At 41.9% G+C, this 23,552-nt stretch overlaps 1 pseudogene; it reads right to left on the bottom strand.

Moving 5' to 3' along the window:
• LOC128845246 (dynein axonemal heavy chain 11-like) overlaps positions 1-23,552 on the bottom strand; it is a 233,488-nt pseudogene that overhangs the window by 161,852 nt on the left and 48,084 nt on the right.

Below are 23,552 nucleotides of genomic sequence, written 5' to 3'. Positions count from 1 at the left end.
TCCTCTGGCTGTGAACTATGCCCAGCTGTGGTAAATAATCCTAATAAATATCAGAGAACATTGTAAATAATAATATGTGGTTACAGTGCATTTTTAACCAACGTCAGTATGGGGGTGAATATTCAAGTCAGCGTGAAAAAATGTAACCATGCAACTCCTATTAAAGTGTCTGAGTGTATAATTCATGGACAGTGAATCCAAAAGTGTTTTACACAATTAAACGATACAGAATACCAAAAGAGTCATGTATAAATTAGAGAATATACTTGCAAAATATCCTATCATGGTGAATTCAAGCCTATGCCATGTACAGAATATATACAGATATGTATACATGTTGGAGTATATCTGGGGCTGAATGCATCCCTGTATTCACATGGTACACAATATTGTAATAATCTTTGTACAAAATATGCCTTGTGAGGTATTATTTGAAAATTAATAACTCACCAGTCAATAATATCACGATGAAATGTGTGTTGCAACATTGCATATAAAGTTATAAATATAAGATGAAATTAGGTCTGAAATATGTTTACCAAACAAGTCTGGATAAACCAGTTTCTCAAAGACAAAGGACAAGCCAGCTGTCATCAAAGGTGATGGGCAATCACCAATGAAGCGGCCATTCTTTTGGCAAGGAAGGAGGGCAGGAACAAACAGATCTGCACCTTAGCAAACACAAGCATGAAAGCTCTTTCACCATGAGACTGCATGACTCCAAACTCACAACCGGAATCTAGGGGTATTCCTCAGGAAAATGCATTTCAAAGGGTGACTGAACTTCAAAAGCGATGGGAAAAACACCCCAAGTTCTCTCCCCCTATCCATCTCTCGGTCTTTTTCACCAAAGAAAACAAAAGAAACAGCCGTTGGACTTTGGGAGCAGATCTTGGCCTCAGAATTTGGTCAGCAATGTTACTGGAAACATGTAGAAAGGGACTTCACCTTAAACCAAGTCTAGTTTGTTAAGTTTTAGTACTAGTGTTTTATCTTTATTTCTCTTGTAACCATTTCTGACTTTAATGCTTTATACTAGTACATACTCAAAACCTATTTTCTTGTATTTAAATAAACTTGTTTTATTCTTTAATCAAAACTAATCTGGTGTTGTGAACTGTGGGGGTAACAGACTGTTTTATATTGATTCCCTTAGAGGGGCAACGGCCCTAAAATATCTGAAGAGACCAGGAAAGGAATGGACAGTGCAGAACACGTTGAGAGGGAGGGGGATTTGAGACTTGGAGCGTGTTGGGGTCACCTTGCAAAGAGCAATCATGGCTGCTAGAAGCCAGTGTGTGGCTGGTGTTTGCTGCTGGGTTGCTGGGGTTAGAGTTGCTGGACCAGGGCTGTGGCTATACACAGACACTCTGGGTGTGACCTGCATGCTGGCAGGGTGTTTGTGAGCAGCCCAGGTGGGAGCCATAGCAGCAAACATTGTGAGGCATCCCGGATTGCAGGGCAAGGGTGACACAGGCCCTCACTGGTCCGGATTGCACCCCGGAATGTCATAACACCCACACACACACACAGGCCCAAATTGTGGCATTTAGCTATTAACCCCAATACGTGAAGGTGGGAGCCACATTGACCAGTGCAAAGTTTGGGGAGGGATCATGTTATAGCACCTTCTCCTTCCTGTATCAGCTTGAAGAGTGGGGTTGAAGAAGCAATCAAATGGATGGAGAAGATGGTTCTTCTTACCACCCATGCACCAGAAGCAGTATGGGAGATTTTGTGCATCTCTTTGAGGCATGATCTTGTCAGTACTCTTCGTGATGCACTGCAGCTACACACAATCTAGCCCTTTTGAATCAGAGCATATGGGACCAGATTCTGATCTCAGTTATACTGCTGTAAATCCAGAGTAATTTCACTGGGGTAAATCTGGAAGTAATTTCATAGATTCATAGATTCATAGATTCTAGGACTGGAAGGGACCTCGAGAGGTCATCGAGTCCAGTCCCCTGCCCGCATGGCAGGACCAAATACTGCCTAGACCATCCCTAGTAGACATTTATCTAACCTACCCTTAAATATCTCCAGAGACGGAGATTCCACAACCTCCCTAGGCAATTTGTTCCAGTGTTTAACCACCCTGACAGTTAGGAGCTTTTTCCTAATGTCCAATCTAGACCTCCCTTGCTGCAGTTTAAACCCATTGTTTCTGGTTCTATCCTTAGAGGCTAAGGTGAACAAGTTCTCTCCCTCCTCCTTATGACACCCTTTTATATACCTGAAAACTGCTATCATGTCCCCTCTCAGTCTTCTCTTTTCCAAACTAAACAAACCCAATTCTTTCAGCCTTCCTTCATAGGTCATGTTCTCAAGACCTTTAATCATTCTTGTTGCTCTTCTTTGGACCCTTTCCAGTTTCTCCACATCTTTTTTAAAATGCGGCGCCCAGAACTGGACACAATACTCCAGCTGAGGCCTAACCAGAGCAGAGTAGAGCGGAAGAATGACTTCTCGTGTCTTGCTCACAACACACCTGTTAATGCATCCCAGAATCATGTTTGCTTTGTTTGCAACAGCATCACACTGTTGACTCATATTTAGCTTGTGGTCCACTATAACCCCTAGATCCCTTTCTGCCGTACTCCTTCCTAGACAGTCTTTTCCCATTCTGTATGTGTGAAATTGATTTTTCCTTCCTAAGTGGAGCACTTTGCATTTGTCTTTGTTAAACTTCATCCTGTTTAACTCAGACCATTTCTCCAATTTGTCCAGATCATTTTGAATTATGACCCTGTCCTCCAAAGTAGTTGCAATCCCTCCCAGTTTGGTATCATCCGCAAACTTAATAAGCGTACTTTCTATGCCAATATCTAAGTCGTTGATGAAGATATTGAACAGAGCCGGTCCCAAAACAGACCCCTGCGGTACCCCACTCGTTACGCCTTTCCAGCAGGATTGGGAACCATTAATAACAACTCTCTGAGTACGATTATCTAGCCAGTTATGCACCCACCTTATAGTAGCCCCATCTAATTTGTATTTGCCTAGTTTATCGATAAGAATATCATGCGAGACCGTATCAAATGCCTTACTAAAGTCTAGGTATACCACATCCACCGCTTCACCCTTATCCACAAGGCTCGTTATCCTATCAAAGAAAGCTATCAGATTGGTTTGACATGATTTGTTCTTCACAAATCCATGCTGGCTATTCCCTATCACCTTACCACCTTCCAAGTGTTGGCAGATGATTTCCTTAATTACTTGCTCCATTATCTTCCCTGGCACAGAAGTTAAACTAACTGGTCTGTAGTTACCTGGGTTGTTTTTAGTTCCCTTTTTATAGATGGGCACTATATTTGCCCTTTTCCAGTCTTCTGGAATCTCTCCCGTCTCCCATGACTTTCCAAAGATAATAGCTAGAGGCTCAGATACCTCCTCTATTAGCTCCTTGAGTATTCTAGGATGCATTTCATCAGGCCCGGGTGACTTGCAGGCATCTAACTTTTCTAAGTGATTTTTAACTTGTTCTTTTTTTATTTTATCCGCTAAACCTACCCCCTTCCCATTAGCATTCACTATGTTAGGCATTCCTTCAGACTTCTCGGTGAAGACCGAAACAAAGAAGTCATTAAGCATCTCTGCCATTTCCAAGTTTCCTGTTACTGTTTCTCCCTCTTCACTAAGCAGTGGGCCTACCCTGTCTTTGGTCTTCCTCTTGCTTCTAATGTATTGATAAAAAGTCTTCTTGTTTCCTTTTATTCCCGTAGCTAGTTTGAGCTCATTTTGTGCCTTTGCCTTTCTAATCTTGCCCCTGCATTCCTGTGTTGTTTGCCTATATTCATCCTTTGTAATCTGTCCTAGTTTCCATTTTTTATATGACTCCTTTTTATTTTTTAGATCGTGCAAGATCTCGTGGTTAAGCCAAGGTGGTCTTTTGCCACATTTTCTATCTTTCCTAACCAGCGGAATAGCTTGCTTTTGGGCCCTTAATAGTGTCCCTTTGAAAAACTGCCAACTCTCCTCAGTTGTTTTTCCCCTCAGTCTTGATTCCCATGGGACCTTACCTATCAGCTCTCTGAGCTTCCCAAAATCTGCCTTCCTGAAATCCATTGTCTCTATTTTGCTGTTCTCCCTTCTACCCTTCCTTAGAATTGCAAAGTCTATGATTTCATGATCACTTTCACCCAGGCTGCCTTCTACTTTCACATTCTCAACGAGTTCCTCCCTATTTGTTAAAATCAAGTCTAGAACAGCTTCCCCCCTAGTAGCTTTTTCAACCTTCTGAAATAAAAAGTTGTCTCCAATGCAGTCCAAGAATTTGTTGGATAGTCTGTTCCCCGCTGTGTTATTTTCCCAACATATATCCGGATAGTTGAAGTCCCCCATCACCACCAAGTCTTGGGCTTTGGATGATTTTGTTAGTTGCTTGAAAAAAGCCTCATCCACCTCTTCCACCTGGTTAGGTGGCCTGTAGTAGACGCCTAGCATGACATCTCCCTTGTTTTTTGCCCCTTTAAGCCTAACCCAGAGACTCTCAACACTTCCGTCTCCTATGTCCATCTCTACCTCTGTCCAAGTGTGTACATTTTTAATATATAAGGCAACACCTCCTCCCTTTTTCCCCTGTCTATCCTTCCTGAGCAAGCTGTACCCATCCACACCAACATTCCAATCATGTGTATTATCCCACCAAGTTTCAGTGATGCCAACAATGTCATAGTTGTATTTATTTATTAGCACTTCCAGTTCTTCCTGCTTATTCCCCATACTTCTCGCATTTGTATATAGGCATCTAAAATACTGGTTTGATCTTTCCTCCCAGTTTTTTCCTGACTCTCCTTTCTCTCTGCCAATATAGCCCACACTCCCTCTTGTTTCCGACTCATTTCCCCGGTCTCCATGTTCCCCACTTACCTGTGGGCTTTGCTCACCTGTCCCCGTCGAACCTAGTTTAAAGCCCTCCTCACTAGGTTAGCCAGTCTGTGTCCGAATAGGGTCTTCCCTCTCCTCGAAAGGTGAACGCCATCTCTGCCTAGCAGTCCTTCCTCGAATAGCATCCCGTGGTCTAGGAAGCCAAAGCCCTCCTGGTGACACCATCTTCGCAGCCAGGCATTCACCTCCATGATGCATCTGTCTCTGCCCGGGCCCCTACCTTTAACAGGAAGAATTGAAGAGAATACCACCTGTGCTCCAAACTCCTTCACCCGTGCTCCCAGAGCCCTGTAGTCACTCTTGATCCGCTCAGTGTCACACCGCGCAGTATCATTTGTGCCCACATGGATGAGTAGCATGGGGTAGTAGTCAGAGGGCCGGATAATCCTCGACAATGCCTCCGTAACGTCTCGGATACGGGCCCCCGGCAGGCAGCATACCTCTCGAGATGAAATGTCAGGGCGACAGATGGGCGCCTCCGTCCCCCTCAGCAGAGAGTCTCCGACCACCACTACCCTACGTTTCCTATTCGCAGTGGTGGCAGCAGACTCTCCAGCCTTAGGGGTACGAGGCTTCTCCTCCTTTACTGTAGGGAGTGATTCCTTCTTTCCTGTATCAAGAAGAGCATAACGGTTACCTATAACCACGGCAGGAGGGTTCGGAGCAAGGGTGGAGCACTGCCTGCTGCCAGAAGTAACCAGCTGCCAGCGTCCACCCTGAGCCATCTCCTCCTCCACCAGTGGTGTATCAGCAGTCCTGTGTACTGGGACAGCTACCTCAGCTGTCTCCACATGGACACTGTCGAGGAATTGCTCGTGGATACGGATGCTCCTCAACCTAGCCACCTCCTCCTGTAGCTCTCTCACCTGCTGCCTGAGAGATTCCACCAGCAGGCACCTTTCACATTGGATGGTCCCCCCAGCCTGGATATCCGTAAGTGGAAATTGCAAGTTACAGTCTTTGCAAAACCACACCAGGATCTGGGTAGAGGCATCCATGCTTAGGCACTCTGTCTGGCTACAGGCACAGGTGGAGGAGACAGTAGCAGTGCTGGCACAGGTGTTGCGGGTCTTCCTAACCATCGTAAGCCTCCCTCTGTCAAACTCCCGTCTGCAGCCCCCTGTCAGCTGAAAGGGTTGTTTAAGCAAACAGTTAGAATGTAGTTGCTTTATAGGTATTAAGGGGAATCAAGAGAAAACAGATGGAACCGGCAAGGGACCCTCGCCCCCTTCCTGCTCCCCTTCCAAACTCCCTTGCGAAACTCCCTGTTAGCAGCCCCTGGTCGCAAAGCTCCCTGGTCGCTTGTGCGCTGCTTTATAAAGCCCTGGCCTGTATGAATGCCCCGCCCACTGATTAAGGCTCAGCCACTTACCAGAGGCTTCTAGCTTTCAAACCTTCCTTTGAAGCTCACAGCTTCCAACTGCCAGCCACAGCACACGGTCCCCAAAAGGTTGCTGTATTGCTCCTCCTTCACCTGGAGAACTCCCTTGCGAAACTCCCTGTTAGCAGCCCCTGTTCGCAAAGCTCCCTGGTCGCTTGTGCGCTGCTTTATAAAGCCCTGGCCTGTATGAATGCCCCGCCCACTGATTAAGGCTCAGCCACTTACCAGAGGCTTCTAGCTTTCAAACCTTCCTTTGAAGCTCACAGCTTCCAACTGCCAGCCACAGCACACGGTCCCCAAAAGGTTGCTGTATTGCTCCTCCTTCACCTGGAGAACTCCCTTGCGAAACTCCCTGTTAGCAGCCCCTGTTCGCAAAGCTCCCTGGTCGCTTGTGCGCTGCTTTATAAAGCCCTGGCCTGTATGAATGCCCCGCCCACTGATTAAGGCTCAGCCACTTACCAGAGGCTTCTAGCTTTCAAACCTTCCTTTGAAGCTCACAGCTTCCAACTGCCAGCCACAGCACACGGTCCCCAAAAGGTTGCTGTATTGCTCCTCCTTCACCTGGAGAACTCCCTTGCGAAACTCCCTGTTCGCAAAGCTCCCTGGTCGCTTGTGCGCTGCTTTATAAAGCCCTGGCCTGTATGAATGCCCCGCCCACTGATTAAGGCTCAGCCACTTACCAGAGGCTTCTAGCTTTCAAACCTTCCTTTGAAGCTCACAGCTTCCAACTGCCAGCCACAGCACACGGTCCCCAAAAGGTTGCTGTATTGCTCCTCCTTCACCTGGAGAACTCCCTTGCGAAACTCCCTGTTAGCAGCCCCTGTTCGCAAAGCTCCCTGGTCGCTTGTGCGCTGCTTTATAAAGCCCTGGCCTGTATGAATGCCCCGCCCACTGATTAAGGCTCAGCCACTTACCAGAGGCTTCTAGCTTTCAAACCTTCCTTTGAAGCTCACAGCTTCCAACTGCCAGCCACAGCACACGGTCCCCAAAAGGTTGCTGTATTGCTCCTCCTTCACCTGGAGAACTCCCTTGCGAAACTCCCTGTTAGCAGCCCCTGTTCGCAAAGCTCCCTGGTCGCTTGTGCGCTGCTTTATAAAGCCCTGGCCTGTATGAATGCCCCGCCCACTGATTAAGGCTCAGCCACTTACCAGAGGCTTCTAGCTTTCAAACCTTCCTTTGAAGCTCACAGCTTCCAACTGCCAGCCACAGCACACGGTCCCCAAAAGGTTGCTGTATTGCTCCTCCTTCACCTGGAGAACTCCCTTGCGAAACTCCCTGTTAGCAGCCCCTGTTCGCAAAGCTCCCTGGTCGCTTGTGCGCTGCTTTATAAAGCCCTGGCCTGTATGAATGCCCCGCCCACTGATTAAGGCTCAGCCACTTACCAGAGGCTTCTAGCTTTCAAACCTTCCTTTGAAGCTCACAGCTTCCAACTGCCAGCCACAGCACACGGTCCCCAAAAGGTTGCTGTATTGCTCCTCCTTCACCTGGAGAACTCCCTTGCGAAACTCCCTGTTAGCAGCCCCTGTTCGCAAAGCTCCCTGGTCGCTTGTGCGCTGCTTTATAAAGCCCTGGCCTGTATGAATGCCCCGCCCACTGATTAAGGCTCAGCCACTTACCAGAGGCTTCTAGCTTTCAAACCTTCCTTTGAAGCTCACAGCTTCCAACTGCCAGCCACAGCACACGGTCCTTCAAACAACCAAAACAAACAAACAGACTGACAAACACAAGCTCAGCACACAGCAAGTAACCCTCAAACACAAACAAACACACACTACAGACAGTCACTTACCCCAAAAGGTTGCTGTATTGCTCCTCCTTCACCTGGAGAACTCCCTTGCGAAACTCCCTGTTAGCAGCCCCTGTTCGCAAAGCTCCCTGGTCGCTTGTGCGCTGCTTTATAAAGCCCTGGCCTGTATGAATGCCCCGCCCACTGATTAAGGCTCAGCCACTTACCAGAGGCTTCTAGCTTTCAAACCTTCCTTTGAAGCTCACAGCTTCCAACTGCCAGCCACAGCACACGGTCCTTCAAACAACCAAAACAAACAAACAGACTGACAAACACAAGCTCAGCACACAGCAAGTAACCCTCAAACACAAACAAACACACACTACAGACAGTCACTTACCCCAAAAGGTTGCTGTATTGCTCCTCCTTCACCTGGAGAACTCCCTTGCGAAACTCCCTGTTAGCAGCCCCTGTTCGCAAAGCTCCCTGGTCGCTTGTGCGCTGCTTTATAAAGCCCTGGCCTGTATGAATGCCCCGCCCACTGATTAAGGCTCAGCCACTTACCAGAGGCTTCTAGCTTTCAAACCTTCCTTTGAAGCTCACAGCTTCCAACTGCCAGCCACAGCACACGGTCCTTCAAACAACCAAAACAAACAAACAGACTGACAAACACAAGCTCAGCACACAGCAAGTAACCCTCAAACACAAACAAACACACACTACAGACAGTCACTTACCCCAAAAGGTTGCTGTATTGCTCCTCCTTCACCTGGAGAACTCCCTTGCGAAACTCCCTGTTAGCAGCCCCTGTTCGCAAAGCTCCCTGGTCGCTTGTGCGCTGCTTTATAAAGCCCTGGCCTGTATGAATGCCCCGCCCACTGATTAAGGCTCAGCCACTTACCAGAGGCTTCTAGCTTTCAAACCTTCCTTTGAAGCTCACAGCTTCCAACTGCCAGCCACAGCACACGGTCCCCAAAAGGTTGCTGTATTGCTCCTCCTTCACCTGGAGAACTCCCTTGCGAAACTCCCTGGTCGCTTGTGCGCTGCTTTATAAAGCCCTGGCCTGTATGAATGCCCCGCCCACTGATTAAGGCTCAGCCACTTACCAGAGGCTTCTAGCTTTCAAACCTTCCTTTGAAGCTCACAGCTTCCAACTGCCAGCCACAGCACACGGTCCCCAAAAGGTTGCTGTATTGCTCCTCCTTCACCTGGAGAACTCCCTTGCGAAACTCCCTGTTAGCAGCCCCTGTTCGCTGAAGATTATGTGGATTTGGGCCTTCTGCCTTTAATCTGTGCGTGGTTTTAAATTTGCAGATATATATCAGTCAATAATTAAACAATCCTTTGCTAAAAGACTAATCAGTAGCTATTATTAATCTGATAACCATACTCACAGACTCCAACCCAGGTCCTGTTTGTTCACACAGAAGATGCCAGCTCTGGAGACTGTAGCTGGAGTCGCTGCCTGAAGATGGTTGATAGCAAACATTTAGTTGCTTTGATATTGTTAATGACGTACATTCATTACTTGCTAGAGTTAAAATCTAAACAGAAAATCACTTTCAGAATTCACTGTCACAATTCCATGATGTTTTAAAATGAATGTAGTATTTGCATACATAAGTCTCATGTAGCACACTTCTTTGCTATATCAACTACAACTGATACAAGAATATGATGTTACTTGTGAAACACTGAAGTGATTTGATAGAGACAAGGTAGATGAGGTAATTTTTTTTTTATTGGATCAAGTTCTGCTGGTGTATGCTATGAGCTTTCAAGCTCCCCAGAGCTTTCCTTCAGGTCTCGGGAAGGAAGCAAAGTGTCTGAGCTAAATACAAGCTGGGACAGATTGTTAAGCAAAAAAGGTAACACACGTTGGAGGCAGTTGCTTGAAATGAAGTGAGCAAAGGTGAGCAAATAAAGGGTTTGAAGAGGGCAATTAAGTGCAGCAGGCAGTGTGGTTTGTTACAAATTGTTGTAATGAGCCATAAAACCAGTGTCCCTGTTAAGTTCATGGTTTTTAGTGTCTAGCAGAGTTATGAATTTAAGTTCCCAGGCTCATCTTCGGAAGGTGTTGTGCAGGCTTCCCTTGAGGAAAAGTATTGAAAGATCAGATAAAGAATGATCACTTTGTGAAAAATGCTTGCCCACAAGTGATATGGTGTTTTTGTCTTATTATTCATTGGAGAGTATAGAGATTGTCTGGTTTCAGCCGCATAGTTGTTAGCGAGGCATTTACTGCACTGGATGAGGTACACCACATGTTGTGATAAGCATGTGTAGGACCCATGAATCCTGAAAGGCATGTTGTGGGGGGTATTGATCACTAGAGTAGTGGAAATGGCTGCAGGTTTTGCATCTGTTGTTCTGGTGCCACTTTGAGCTCTGGGTAGCTCAGAGGCTTGTATCTTCCACCTACAGAAGTTGGTCCTATAGAAGGTATTACCTCACCTACCTGGTCTCTTTCATATCCTGGTACAAACACGTCTACATCACCACAAACAACTGTCAGTTTAACAGTTTTACAGGTAGACCTTTTCACCATAGCTATTCTGTACTACAAACATTGAAAGAACCACACATGTCTTAATGACTTTTCAGTTCTTTCTCGTATCATGGGTCCATGGGAACTGTAACTAGTGGAAGCCATTTTCCACTCTTACCAACCCTGATTTTTTTCCCGTTCCCCCTAACTTGCATAACAAAGCTCTTTGGTCTAACATTTTCTCTGCCAGTCCCAGGCTAGAGAAAAATACCTTTTTCTCTTAAATTTGAGGATAATCAAACGAGCTATTTTTCATTGTTAATCTTAGAACCATTTTCAAAAAATGAAAAAAACACCATTTTGAACTACATTTTGTCTTCTAATAACCAAAATTACTTAGGTTAAAGACTTCTAACTTGTTTTATACATTGATCTTCAAAAAACAAAAACAAAAAACTAGTAAATATCCCCACGGTAGTAGTGTAATCCTTATGGAGTCTTCAATTTTAAACTTCTTTTTCCAGGAATATTATGAATCAACATTTGAGGTTTTGCACATCTTGCAAACTCCATGCTTTTCATTATAGGGCCAAATCCTGTTTGCGCTCATCATATGAGTCATCCTACATTTATAGAAATTACAAAGTCTGCATATGATGCTTTAGAGGCTACAAGGACATCCTAACTCATTTTAGGTCTACTGGCTTATCCTGTGGACCTTGTAAATTCTGAGTTTATCATTAAAGATCTGCAGACATTCTTTATGCAAGGTCCACAGGGTCATCCTTAAACTTAAGCATGTGAGTTAATCTTTGCAGGATTGGGTTCTACACTACAGATTTGAATAAACAGTGACTATTCACTAGCTGCTAAATAACTAATTACAATGGTGTTACAAATTATTTGATAATTGAAGCTTTTGGAAGTCTGTTGTAAGACTGAATTATCAAAAGTAATCAAAATTGATGCAATATTATCATTCACTGTAACAATAATGAAGTTGGGGATTTTCATCAGCCTTTAAATAGAAAACAAAAATGCTCCCAAAACATTGAAGACAACTTAGCTGGTTGGGAGAATAATCACCACCCAGAAAATCAGGACAACATATTCTGAATTAACCGCAAATTAAACTCACTGAATTATATAGCATTAGATGATGGTTAATTACACTTCAGCTAGTACACTTAACAAAATGAGACATTCCGTAATGGCCAGATGATGGCTGAGGACAGTCAAAATACCACTCCTTGAGCGTCTAGTGTATGTGGACGACAGGAAAGTCTAGTGCAAGTAGAGATCTTGGGAGGGGAAGAGCTATGCTCCTCACCTTTCCTTCTGCACCAGCTCGCAGGCAGATGCCAGTCCAAGGAAATTCAGATGGCACCATAGTAACAGGTGAAGTAGTGGTTGCTGTTGTGTACTCTCCCATAGTGGAAAAAAGAGTAAAAAGTTTCCCAAGGGAAATGCTGGAAACCCCAACACTTGAGACTTTTAAAATTAGAAAGGACAAAGGACTAGGAGTATAAGGGAGGGAGCAATCCTGCATTGGCAGACAGAGGGACTAGATGATCTTTTATGGGTCTGTTCCATTTTTAACTTCTATGATCACATTTGTCTTCAGGCACAATTCCTCCAAGAGCTCCTTGGGGGCGGTGCATCTCTACACATCTCCTACTGCGAGCTCTGGTTTAAAAGTCACAATGGAACTCTTAGAATCTAACAACAAGAGCTATTCTAGGTGCTGGTTAGGAAAATGTGATTTAAAGGAAGTTTCTACTATTGTGCGAAATTAGGGCAAAAATCTCCTTTCAGATCCGCACAAAGTATCTCAATTCCAACAGTTTGCTCTCCTGCTGCTGTATCCATCATAAAGAAAGACTGCCTCTGTAGTGAACAAAAGGTGATATTTTAATCAATTAAGATTATACAAAAAATACCGAACAATTCAGCTTTCAGCCCCACCCACTTCCCAGGTTGAACCACGACCTTTACACTTTTACTCTACATTTCACTTCTGTTAAAGTGACAGACACCTCTCAGAAAACACCAAACATGCATCTAGAGAGAGCAGAATACCCAGTTGGAGATTGACCGTGAATTTGGCTTTTACAGTCTACTTATGTAGACTACTTTTGTACTACATAAGTTTTGTACTTTTGTACTACTTTTGCACATCGTAATCAAAAAATATATATTTGCACATATATACACACAGATTAATTTCTTCCCAGTAAGTGAATTAAATACATACGTGAATTCTTGTATGAGACCAGTTTCATTGTATAGTCTGTAACATTGATTTAAAGGAAAGGTGTTCTGAAAGACTATGATACATATGTTTCCATCCCGTAGATCAGGATTATTAGTAATTTGATACACACAAACCTGTCTGTCATCCATGATTCAATCCACATAGGGTCAATATCTCATCTAGCACAGTCCATTTGGGGGCATCGGGGGCTATGACAGAAAGTTCCCTCACAGTGGATGAAAACAAGCCTTCCAGTTATTGAAGAAAGAAATTAAGTTCCCATTTACCATAACCATGGAATCAATGTAAATCTTAAATTTGGCTAATTTCATTTGAGTATATTCTTGGCAATACCATCTTCCCATTCCCTTGTTGATGGATAAAGAAACCCAAGAAGTTCATCTGTGGTGACAGCTTTAGGGTTGATATCATTCCAGAATGGGTTCAGCTTCATGTTAGAATAGGTGTTTTGCAACGTCTTTAATATCTAAAAGACAGAACGCAGCCACAAGGAAGTTACATTTTTCTTCTCTCTGACTTGGGAGTAACCTCAGCAACTACAGAGCTTGAACGGGACAGTAGCCACCAAAGATGGATATTGTAAGACTGAACCCATATCCAACACATGAAACAAATTTTAATCATTTTTTCTCTTTTACTAGCATTTGTTTAAGAGGGTTCGGCTGAGTAAACAAAAAGAACAAGAACCTAAGAGAAACCCTTATTGACTTGGATCATCAGTCCTCAAGCAGGTGACTGGGAATGAGGACTCCTGGGCTTTATTCCCATCTCTGCCATGAACAACTTGTGTGGCCTTGAATAACTCATTTGAGCTCTGTGCCTCAGTTTACCCACCTGTAAATTTGAGAAAATAATTCTTTCTGACCTCTTAAGGATGTTTTGAGGCTTAATTTTCCCCTCAAATTATTTAATGTAGGACTGAGATATTTGAAGGAAGTGTCTTCTCCTCCGATTCCTGCCATGTCTCTCCAATGCTGCTAATGTCATCCAGGTCCCTAGGTGTCATCTGGATTGGGCCAGGAAAAAGCTGTTCACAGTTCAGAGATCCCATTTATGGGCCTCCTCCTCTGCAAACGTACTACAGAATGTATAAAGAACAATGAGATGTACCATAAACCAGACACGTAGGCATTATCTGTAGATGTCATCATGGGCTTGGTCTAAGTTAGGTTAGTTCATCATTGATGATTTTGTCCACCCTTTTCTTTCCTTTTTCTTTCTTTTTTTTTTTTTTTTGGCATTGAAGTGGTCCTGCCTGGCTCACTGGATGCAGCTTTAATTTTAATTGTTGGTTTTGACTATATTAAAAAAAAGTAAATCAAATATTTGTAAAGCATTTTCAAACCCTTGGGTGAAAGATGATATAAAAGTGCAAACTATGGTTATCATAAACCTCACACACAGCAAATGGGTATTTCAGTGAAAAAGAAAGTGCTTCTGTTTGGCTGCAGAAAATCCTAAGAAGCAACAATGGCAATATATGAGATGGAACATACAGTGATATAACACAGCAAAAGTGAAAGGACAGGAAAGCAAAATAAAAAAAAAAAACACACCCTGAAGATCCAATCAAAAATCAATTATAAAATGAGACATTTCAATACCAGAACATTAGAGATCACTAACATATCCACAAAAGACTCAGCATTTGCGTAATACACCAATTTCATTCACGTTAACAGGAGTGTGAACTAAAGCATGGTTCATAGAATCTGTTGTATTCTGGCCTCATGCTGTTAATGCATCCTAATGAACTTGCTACACACAACGTCTTACCAAAATATTTCCTTTAAAAGCATTCAATTAGCAGGCAGAACAGATGTTTTAGGGAGGTACTTCAATGTGTAGTTTACCTGATTTTAACCTGGTCTACCATTCCCAACTACAAAGCCGGAGGGTCTCACAGCTAGCAGCTCTTCTAATTGTGTGACCTAAAAATGAACAGTGACAATGAGCAATACACTTGATACACTGGCTGATGCAGTTTACCGGCATCACTAGATAATTAGGGGACTGTAACAAACAAACTAATATTCAGGATTTTATTTTCCTCTCCATTCACAAAATTATTCCTGAATGTGTTCTTCAGTGGGGGTAGGATAAAGCGTGGGACAAGACACACGAATTTTCTTGCCCAACAGTTAACTTAGTGAACCACCCTAGAGACGTAATCATCCAGAAGAGGTGAACATTGTCAAATTATGGGAAACTTCAGATGTGTTTAACTGTGCCAGGGTTAGCCATTCCTAACTCAGAATCAGTACACAACATACATCTCAGAATCAGTACACAACATACATGCAATCGCTCACAGTAATAATTGTATAGCCTTTATTATACTCTTTCTCTGCACTTTCTAACATCATTCTTGACTGACAGCAGTGACTATCAAAAAGGAATTCAGGTATGTGATAAATTCAAGGAATGAAAGACATAGGAATGAAGCTTCCTATGGCTTTGAGGTAAGACACATCACAACTGCATTTACAGCAAAGTCCTGGGGTCTCAAAATACAGTGGAACACATTTATAGTTAACTTATGTGTAGTAAATCTCCACTTAGACCATAGTAAAGTAGAATGAAAGGTCCAAATTGTTTCAATACTTTCCTGAATATATTTGATTTTCAAAGTTGAGTTTAGAATCACTGTTGACTCTATAGTTAATAACTTTATTCAAGCTGTTACTTGATCTGGATGCCCCTTCTCCTCTTTTTTAAGATGAGCTTTCCTCATTTGGGTATCTAATTGTATTTTAGGAGGGTGGTATTTTATTATGTTGATTTTTTTTCTGTTGAACACTTTGGTGAGGAAAGGAAGCTATGCAAGCAAAATATCACCATATTGTTATTACAATGTGCAGAATGTAGTTCTAGTTATAGCAAACCACTAAAATTACAGTGGTGCTGTTCTGTTTAACACAAGGTTTCTATCAGAGTACATAGAGAAGGAAAGCCATCTTGGTGATTATTTTTGGAAGTTCTATTTGAATATGTCCAGGAAAATTAGGCACATTTTTCTGAAACTAATATAATAGATTTTGCACAATTGTAAGTTAGAAACAGAACTTTGTCATTTCCATAGCGTACCTCAGCTCCCTGTTCATCTACCACAAAGCTCACTCAGCCTCATAAAGCAAACTACAGTCACTCTCATGGACACTAGTCTCATAGTCCACGAAGATTTCTCTGCTTCATTAAGCATATCCAACCTAGAGGAGCATGCTCTGCTGCTGTTACAACTTTGTCAAGCGCTACTAGGATACTCTCCATCCATAAACCTCCTCCCACATTATGTCACACTAATAGTGCTGGCTGCCAACCTGAGAAAACTAATCGTAGTGACAACACACCACTGGGTTCCACTTTCCGTTCCTTCTTTTCTCTACTACTACATAGAGTTTACTATTCTGGAGACTGATAGAGCTGACAGGAATTATGCTATCAGGACAAGACTTCAAACATTCTCTCTAACAAATGTCACCAATGAAAAAAATCTACATACACACACAGTGAGATTCACTGCCATAGTCACCCACCTGTCTCTTCCCCCAAGCCCAGTCTCTCTCTTTCCTCCTTACCATCATCCACCATCCTCACAACAACAAAACTCCCTCTCCTCCCCATCACTTGGCAGAGTCTTATTTTTGTAGGTCTTCATGTGGCTATTTGAGGCAGAGGCAAGAGCTCTTGCTAACTAAATGGGTGTGAGGAAGGAGAGAATGTTCTTGTCTTCCTCTCACAGGCAGAAGTTTCTTCTTCCCCCTCTTCCCACCTCCTCCAATTAACCATATGGGAAATGGGGCTCTTCCTGGTGGCTCAGGCATGGGCTTTTCAGCGGGTGGGCATGTTGTTCCAGATATGTTCACCTCTACCCTGATATAACGCTGTCCTCGGGAGCCAAAAAATCTTATCGCATTACCGCATTATAGGTGAAACCGCGTTATATCGAGCTTGCTTTGATCCACCGGAACGCGCAGCCCCCCCCCCAGGAGTGCTGCTTTAATTTGTGTTATATTGGGTCATGTTATATAGGGGTAGAGGTGTACTACTTTTGTGTCTCTCCCCACCAGGTCATACCAGGGATAGGGACCAGGGAAGTGAGAAACAGGAATTAAGCTTCTATTTACTCCTGATCCTGTTTCTACAGCCAAAAAACGGTGAGCAACAGCATATAACAGATGCTCACATATAGTGGGTAGCCTTGGGACCCCTGCTAAGACCAGGCCAAGCATAACTTCCATACTTGTTTCCAGAATGTTCATCTGCATTTGTACCAGAACAAAGATTCCCTCTGAAATCATACTGTGAGAACATAGAAACTGCCATACCAGAAACTGATTAACGGTCCATAGACACCTCTTACTGCAGATGCACTTCAAAGATGTCTGTTCCTCAACCGAATGAAAATCCATTAAACACAAGATGGGTTATTCACCATAACACCATTTAAATCACTCAGAAAACCCTTTTAAGTTAGAAATTACTCCTACATTTCCAGAACAGCCCAATACAGGTTTAAGAGTGATCTCTGAAAACATATAGCTGATGTACATTACAGGGAGGAGATCAACCCCAATAGCGCTTTCATGTGTCAGAAATCAGAGAAAAGGTTTGAGAGACAATGGAGGGACACGAAGTTCAGAAAGAGGAAAGGAAAGCAGTCAAAGGGGCAAAATGTGTCAAAATCATAATAAGTCCCTAGTCACACTATACATTATTTAGATCTTTATTCCCTCACCACCTGGCAGTGTGGTGCTGGGTCATGAGAAACCAGGACAATTCCAAGCTTTGCATGCCCCTATTCTTGATTTCAGTCTAGTTTTTAAAAACTGTATTACAAATGGATGATCAGTTGGTTTAGCCACTCTCAGTAGCGCTGGCTGCTGTTCTGCTCTCACTCCCAGCATTAGCTGCCCTCCATCAGCACCTCTGACACTTCTCCCTTTTGTTACTTTGCATCCCACTGAGCTACTCAGTTAACCAGTTCCAACTTGTCATCTGCCCTGGATTCACTGCATCTGATATGGAATCATCTGAAATGTTAGCAACACTGTGGTCAACACTGTAAAAGGGGGAAGACACCAGGGGTTGATTAGCTAGCACTAATTGTTCATTGTTAAAAGTTATCACACAGCTCTTTCAAAGCAAGCACATTTATTCTTAAAGTGAAAGCACTACAGAGAAAACATTAAAAATAATAAAAGAGCCTACACACACGATAATCAGCTTACAAGTGATTACCCCACCGTGCAGATACACATGGAGCAGTGATACCATGTGTTGTGCCACTGGCTACATAACTCACTGAACTGCCTACAACTCAGTCTCTACTATTTATTGTTTTATATTTGATGTAATTCTGAGATTTCTCTAGCAACATAGCTATATGTCAAAGTGAGACCTAATTTGGCAGAATTAGATCATGGAATTGGTAGAACATTTTTATTTTATTGAAAGGTGGGAATATGAAATTCCTCTTTCGACTGCTACTCTTTGTGCTATCCTCCCTATGATCCTGCAGAGGAAAACCGTATACTCTGACAGATAGGGCACCTGCCTGCAATGTCTTGGACAAACCTGATTGAATTAAGTTTAAGTATTTTAGGAGCTCATTGTATTAAGAATGAAAATGTTTATGTATTATTGAGGGAGTGTATGTAAAGTCTCTGGAGAGAGTTATGACTAATGTAAACCCTGGGAAGTATTATGAGCATCAAAGGACTATTTGAAACAACGTATGCCCTCCAGTTATGCAAGAACTCAGTCTTTTGAAGCTTCACCCTTTGTCTGCTGATCACCTGTTACCTGAGAACAAGATCAGAGCCCCAGATTGTATAAAGAAGTGACTGGCAAAATGGGCGAGGAAATATCTTTTATTGGACCAACTTCTGGTGGTGAGAGAGACGAGCTTTCAAGCGTACACAGAACTCTCCATCAGTCAGAAGTGACTCTCATATTGAACAGTGTGCTTGTTCCAAGCCAAGGTGATTATGAACTTGCAACCCTGAGGGCTACAGATTGGACACCCTGGGTTTAGTGTTAATTAGAAATACATTGTCAATGTGATCTAGGAGGACCAGTAGAAAGAGAAATATGTAATCCAATAGGATTAGGAAGATTTCTATTCTCATATATTTATTTGCAATGCTTTCTATGTATGTAAATTCATGTCTGTACCTGCCTCACCCATCCTCCTCCTGGGGATTTTCTTGTAAAGACGACAAATACATGTTTAAACTAGAGATTTAACATGAAAGTTTTGAAATAATAAAGCTCCATAAATTGAAGGGAAACAGACACTTAGTTTTAGGCCCAAAATTTAGCATTCATTATAAAACAAAATAATTACAAAACCCTTGTGAATAGACAAGTATTTCATGCATTTTTCTCTCACTCCAAACATTATACGAAATGTATGAGAAATAAAGGGATACCATCTATAAAATATCATTAGTGATGTGCCAAATCCTGTCATCTTTATTTAGGAGTTTGCCTGAGTAAGGATTGAATAAAAATGTATGGACCACAAGGCTTGGCCCCATTATTTGTATGACAAATAGTACATGCATTTTGCAGTTATGTAAGCAAAGGCAGTACTTGCCCTGAACAGGTGACAGTCTAGAATGAAATTGACCAGTCTAGACTTAATTGCCGGACCTTGAATCACCAAAGACAAAAAGCAGCAGATATTTAAAAGAAAGAATCCTGCTCAAATATTTTTCTTATTGTACTTTAGATTAGGTGATCTGGCCACAATTCAGCATAGCATTTAGTACATGCTTAGTCCCACTAAAGCCAGGGGGCATAAGCACATGCCTAATGATAAGCATGAACTTCAGTTCTTTGCTGAGTAGGGAGGGAACGCTGAGTGAGGGCTTAGATGACTAATTCCAGTAGTGTTCTGGCAATGCCACGCTAAGACAACATGCCAGGCAGTTGAACAAGTGTGTCAGCAGCATATGACAGTGCACCTACATTCTGAAATGAACCCCATCAATCTGTTTTCATTATCTAATCTGAGCGACGTGCAAAAAAGGAAAGAAACAGCATAAATAGGGACAAATAAATAATTTTATTATTCTCTAGTGAGAGCTCATGAGAATGTTCTTTTTTAAATGAGATAATAGGATAGTATAGACCAGTCATATTGGTGACATAAGTATGTCATCTGCGCATATGGCAGGTACAACAAGGGTAGGCTAATGAACATTTTGTCACTTGCAAGATCCCGTCTTCAGCTGTGTCAGTCTCCCTACTAATTTATTCTTGAACCTTGCCGGAGGACAAAAGCCACTTTTGCTAAATTTAACTTGCATTTGTCACTTGGATTTGTCTCTAATGGAGGCTACAAAGTGCTTAACAAAGAAAATAAAACTTAAGCTAACATGTAATAAAATCCAGGTCACTAAAGGCAGAAGACCAGAGCTGAAATGGACAGTACTGTAATATGTGCCATGCTAATATTGAGCAAATCAATTAAAACTAAAATTAAATTTCCTACTATCTAAATCAATAGAACATATAATCTATTTAAAACAAAGAAACAGAAAGCACTGTACTGCCTTTGCTTATTGCTGCAGCAAGCAAAGGCATTAGCCAGATGTTGAAACCTCCAGGCATCAAACAACAGTAATTATTATAGCCTTCAATCACCCCATTTAGAATTTACAATAAGCTAAGCAGAAAGCCATTATTTCCACCTTCAGTATAAAGTTTTCCTCGGGCTGCAAACGGAGTTCTGCAATGGACTGATGCACCATCTGTTCGAACTTCAGATCCCTTTTCCATGGAACTTCCAGCAATGGGAACAAGTCATTGAGAGATCCAGGAATATAGGGACATCATTAGTTACTATTTTAGGAAGATTAAAATTCCTGAAGGCTCTCAAAACCCCCCAAAAGACTGACACTATAATTAAATGAAATAATAACAAACCATAATACGAGGCATAAAATTAACAAACATTATGAATTAATCATACTTAGACAATTACAATCCATATGGCTAGTTAAACTCAAGCTGCTACCTGTAGTGACATAGACTGGATACTGTGTACTCAATGCAGTGTATTTTCCCCAGAATGTAATTACTTAATTTTGTGAATGAGAAAATGATGTGTAAAAGCCAACGCTTTCATGTCTTATTGTTCTCTTCAGTATCTCCTGTTAAACAAAATGCATGAATGTCTGTTCCATGGTGTGATATTACCTTTAGACATATACAATATTCAGTCCACAGTCACACGCACCCCACTAAGAAAGAGATTGAGGAGGCATTGTTCAGATGAAATCCAGATTATGTTTAAACTAGGGTTATGTACTGTGGCTCTTGAATTTTGCAAACCGTACTCTACATTTGCCTCCAAATGGTGTAAAATTTATGAGATCAGTGGTTCATGTGATATTTCCATCATCTCGAGTCATAGCTAAACTGGATCCTGTCAATGCGCCTTTCTAGTTTTGGATCCAGTCTGGGTTTGGATCTGAGAATTCGAATATGACATTCTCCCTACCCCTTAATGGGTTACAGTTCAAGATCCTCTCTGGTGCATACAGCACACCTTGCCCAATGTCATTATAAATTATAAAAACTGTGATACCACAACTTCCTGATAAAGGGCCAAGTCAATCTCTTGAGTTTTTAGATTTATGTTGAACCTACAAAGAATTCCAGGTTAACAATCAATCAATCTTTCAATCTCTCATTCTGAAAGTTCCAATTGTTCAGCTAGGCATCTGGATGATTTCTCTAAAACAGCTTAAATGAAAGACAGGAAAAGCAACAAAACTGAACTTTTTCTTTTGCCTCTTTCGTAAACAGAATCAAAACCAAAATTTACTGAGGTTCAGAACAGGAAACCACTCATGTTACCTGAAGTCTCTATGTTCATCAGAGAGGAGAGTGGTCTGCCTGTCTGCCCTAGACTAGATCATCACACTGGAATGAGGAAGGGGGATGCTCTTAAAGATAACCTATGTACCAGAGAATGAGAGGATTCGCTTCCCACCCACCAAACATTACCTGCCACCAGGATTACAGAACACAACAGGTAGAGGGGAATCAGGAAATTTATGGGTTTTTATTGCTAGTCTAAGTAATCCTATGCAATTATGAACTCTTTGGGATTATTTTACATGCACTAAAAGAAATGTTCACAAGAATATGCTTTTAACCAAAAATAGTAAGAAAGTTCGACTCCTCTTTGTTTAAACTCTGGGAAGCTAGGAAGTCTTTGGATAAGTCAGGAAACTGGAAGATACACATAGGTCCAGATATTTTTATGGCAGTTTTTCTCTAATTAAAACCGCCACTGAATAATCTCTTAATAGCACAATTCCAGAAAAAGTAACCTGATCTTCAGGTCTGCTTCGGCCCTCTTATTTCAAAAAAAAGAAGAACAGGAGTACTTGTGGCACCTTAGAGACTATATATGCATCCGAAGAAGTGGGCTGTAGTCCACGAAAGCTTATGCTCTAATAAATTTGTTAGTCTCTAAGGTGCCACAAGTACTCCTGTTCTTCTTTTTGCGGATACAGACTAACACGGCTGTTACTCTGAAACCTCTTATTTCAGTTATCCAGCTGCAACTAAGGTAGACTGAGTCACCAGTCATAATTATCCTAAAAAATTAGAAACCAAGCTGCATCAAATAAACCCCTGATTTTGCATAGTAAACTAAAATTGAGTAAATATACTTAAATCACTGTTTAAAATAAGTTGACATTTTTTATTACAAGCATTTCCGAACTTAACGTACCAAGAATTATGCAACCAGCCACGAAATACAATAAAGACATACTCAAATCAAGAGATGCCTGTTATTTTTCCAGTGACCAAATACAAATACACCAACACTTTAACTTCTCTTCCTTGGAGCCTATTATTTAGACATTATTTCTCTTTGGGATCTATACACTGATTTATTTTAATTATTCCTAACATATGACACCTACTCCTACTGTGTAGGTTTGACGAATTCGACTTTTATTATAATTTTGACAGGTTACATCGATTTTAAAGCTTTTTTATTTTTAATTATTTACATTTTCACAAAATTATGGTTTTTAAGCAATTTTTCCAATTTTTATCAATTTAAATTTTCACAATGGCCTGAAATTACAGGTAGACAGACAACAAGAGGGTTGGTCACGGAGTCATTTCATGACAGCTGATGCTAAGATTCAAAAAGTTAAAGCTTGTAATCATCACAACACAAATTGTCAATATCACGTCAAAATATATGAACTCTAAGAAGTTCTCAAGCAGCATCTCTCTTACGTTGCCTATCTGTAAATTTCAGTGATTATAGATTGAAACATTTTTTCATCAGTTTGAGTGTGTACGGTAAAATCAAAGTTTTACTGGCTTTTACCAATACAAAAAAATCTCATCCTTCCGCACTTAATTATGTGATTCCACAAAGGACAGAAGCAGTCGGTTTCCTTTCTGGACAGTCGTGACCTGAATATATTTGAAAGCACTGTGCAGTCATAGTCAAACCTATTTCTGGGCAATAGGCAATGGCTTTAGAACATAACTGGAGTTTTCTGGCTGTCAATGAAGTCCTGCCCATGACTACAACAACCAATAAATGCACATGTCTGTTTCTTTTAACGTAAGGTATAAATTCCATTTAAGAATGGCAGAGGGCACTCCAACCAGTGCATTTAAAGGTGATCACTAATGCACATTTTGAATGGTTAAAGTCACTCAGCCTTCAGCCTCATGCTTTATAATATCAATTGAGAAGTTTTAAACTCACCTTGAAATCCAGTGCCTGTCATATTTT

The sequence above is a fragment of the Malaclemys terrapin genome, chromosome 11 (assembly GCF_027887155.1).
Source record: "Malaclemys terrapin pileata isolate rMalTer1 chromosome 11, rMalTer1.hap1, whole genome shotgun sequence".
Classification (NCBI taxonomy): Eukaryota; Metazoa; Chordata; order Testudines; family Emydidae; genus Malaclemys; species Malaclemys terrapin.
The sequence above is the reverse complement of the archived record's forward strand: the minus strand, read 5'-3'. Positions and strand labels throughout refer to the sequence as shown.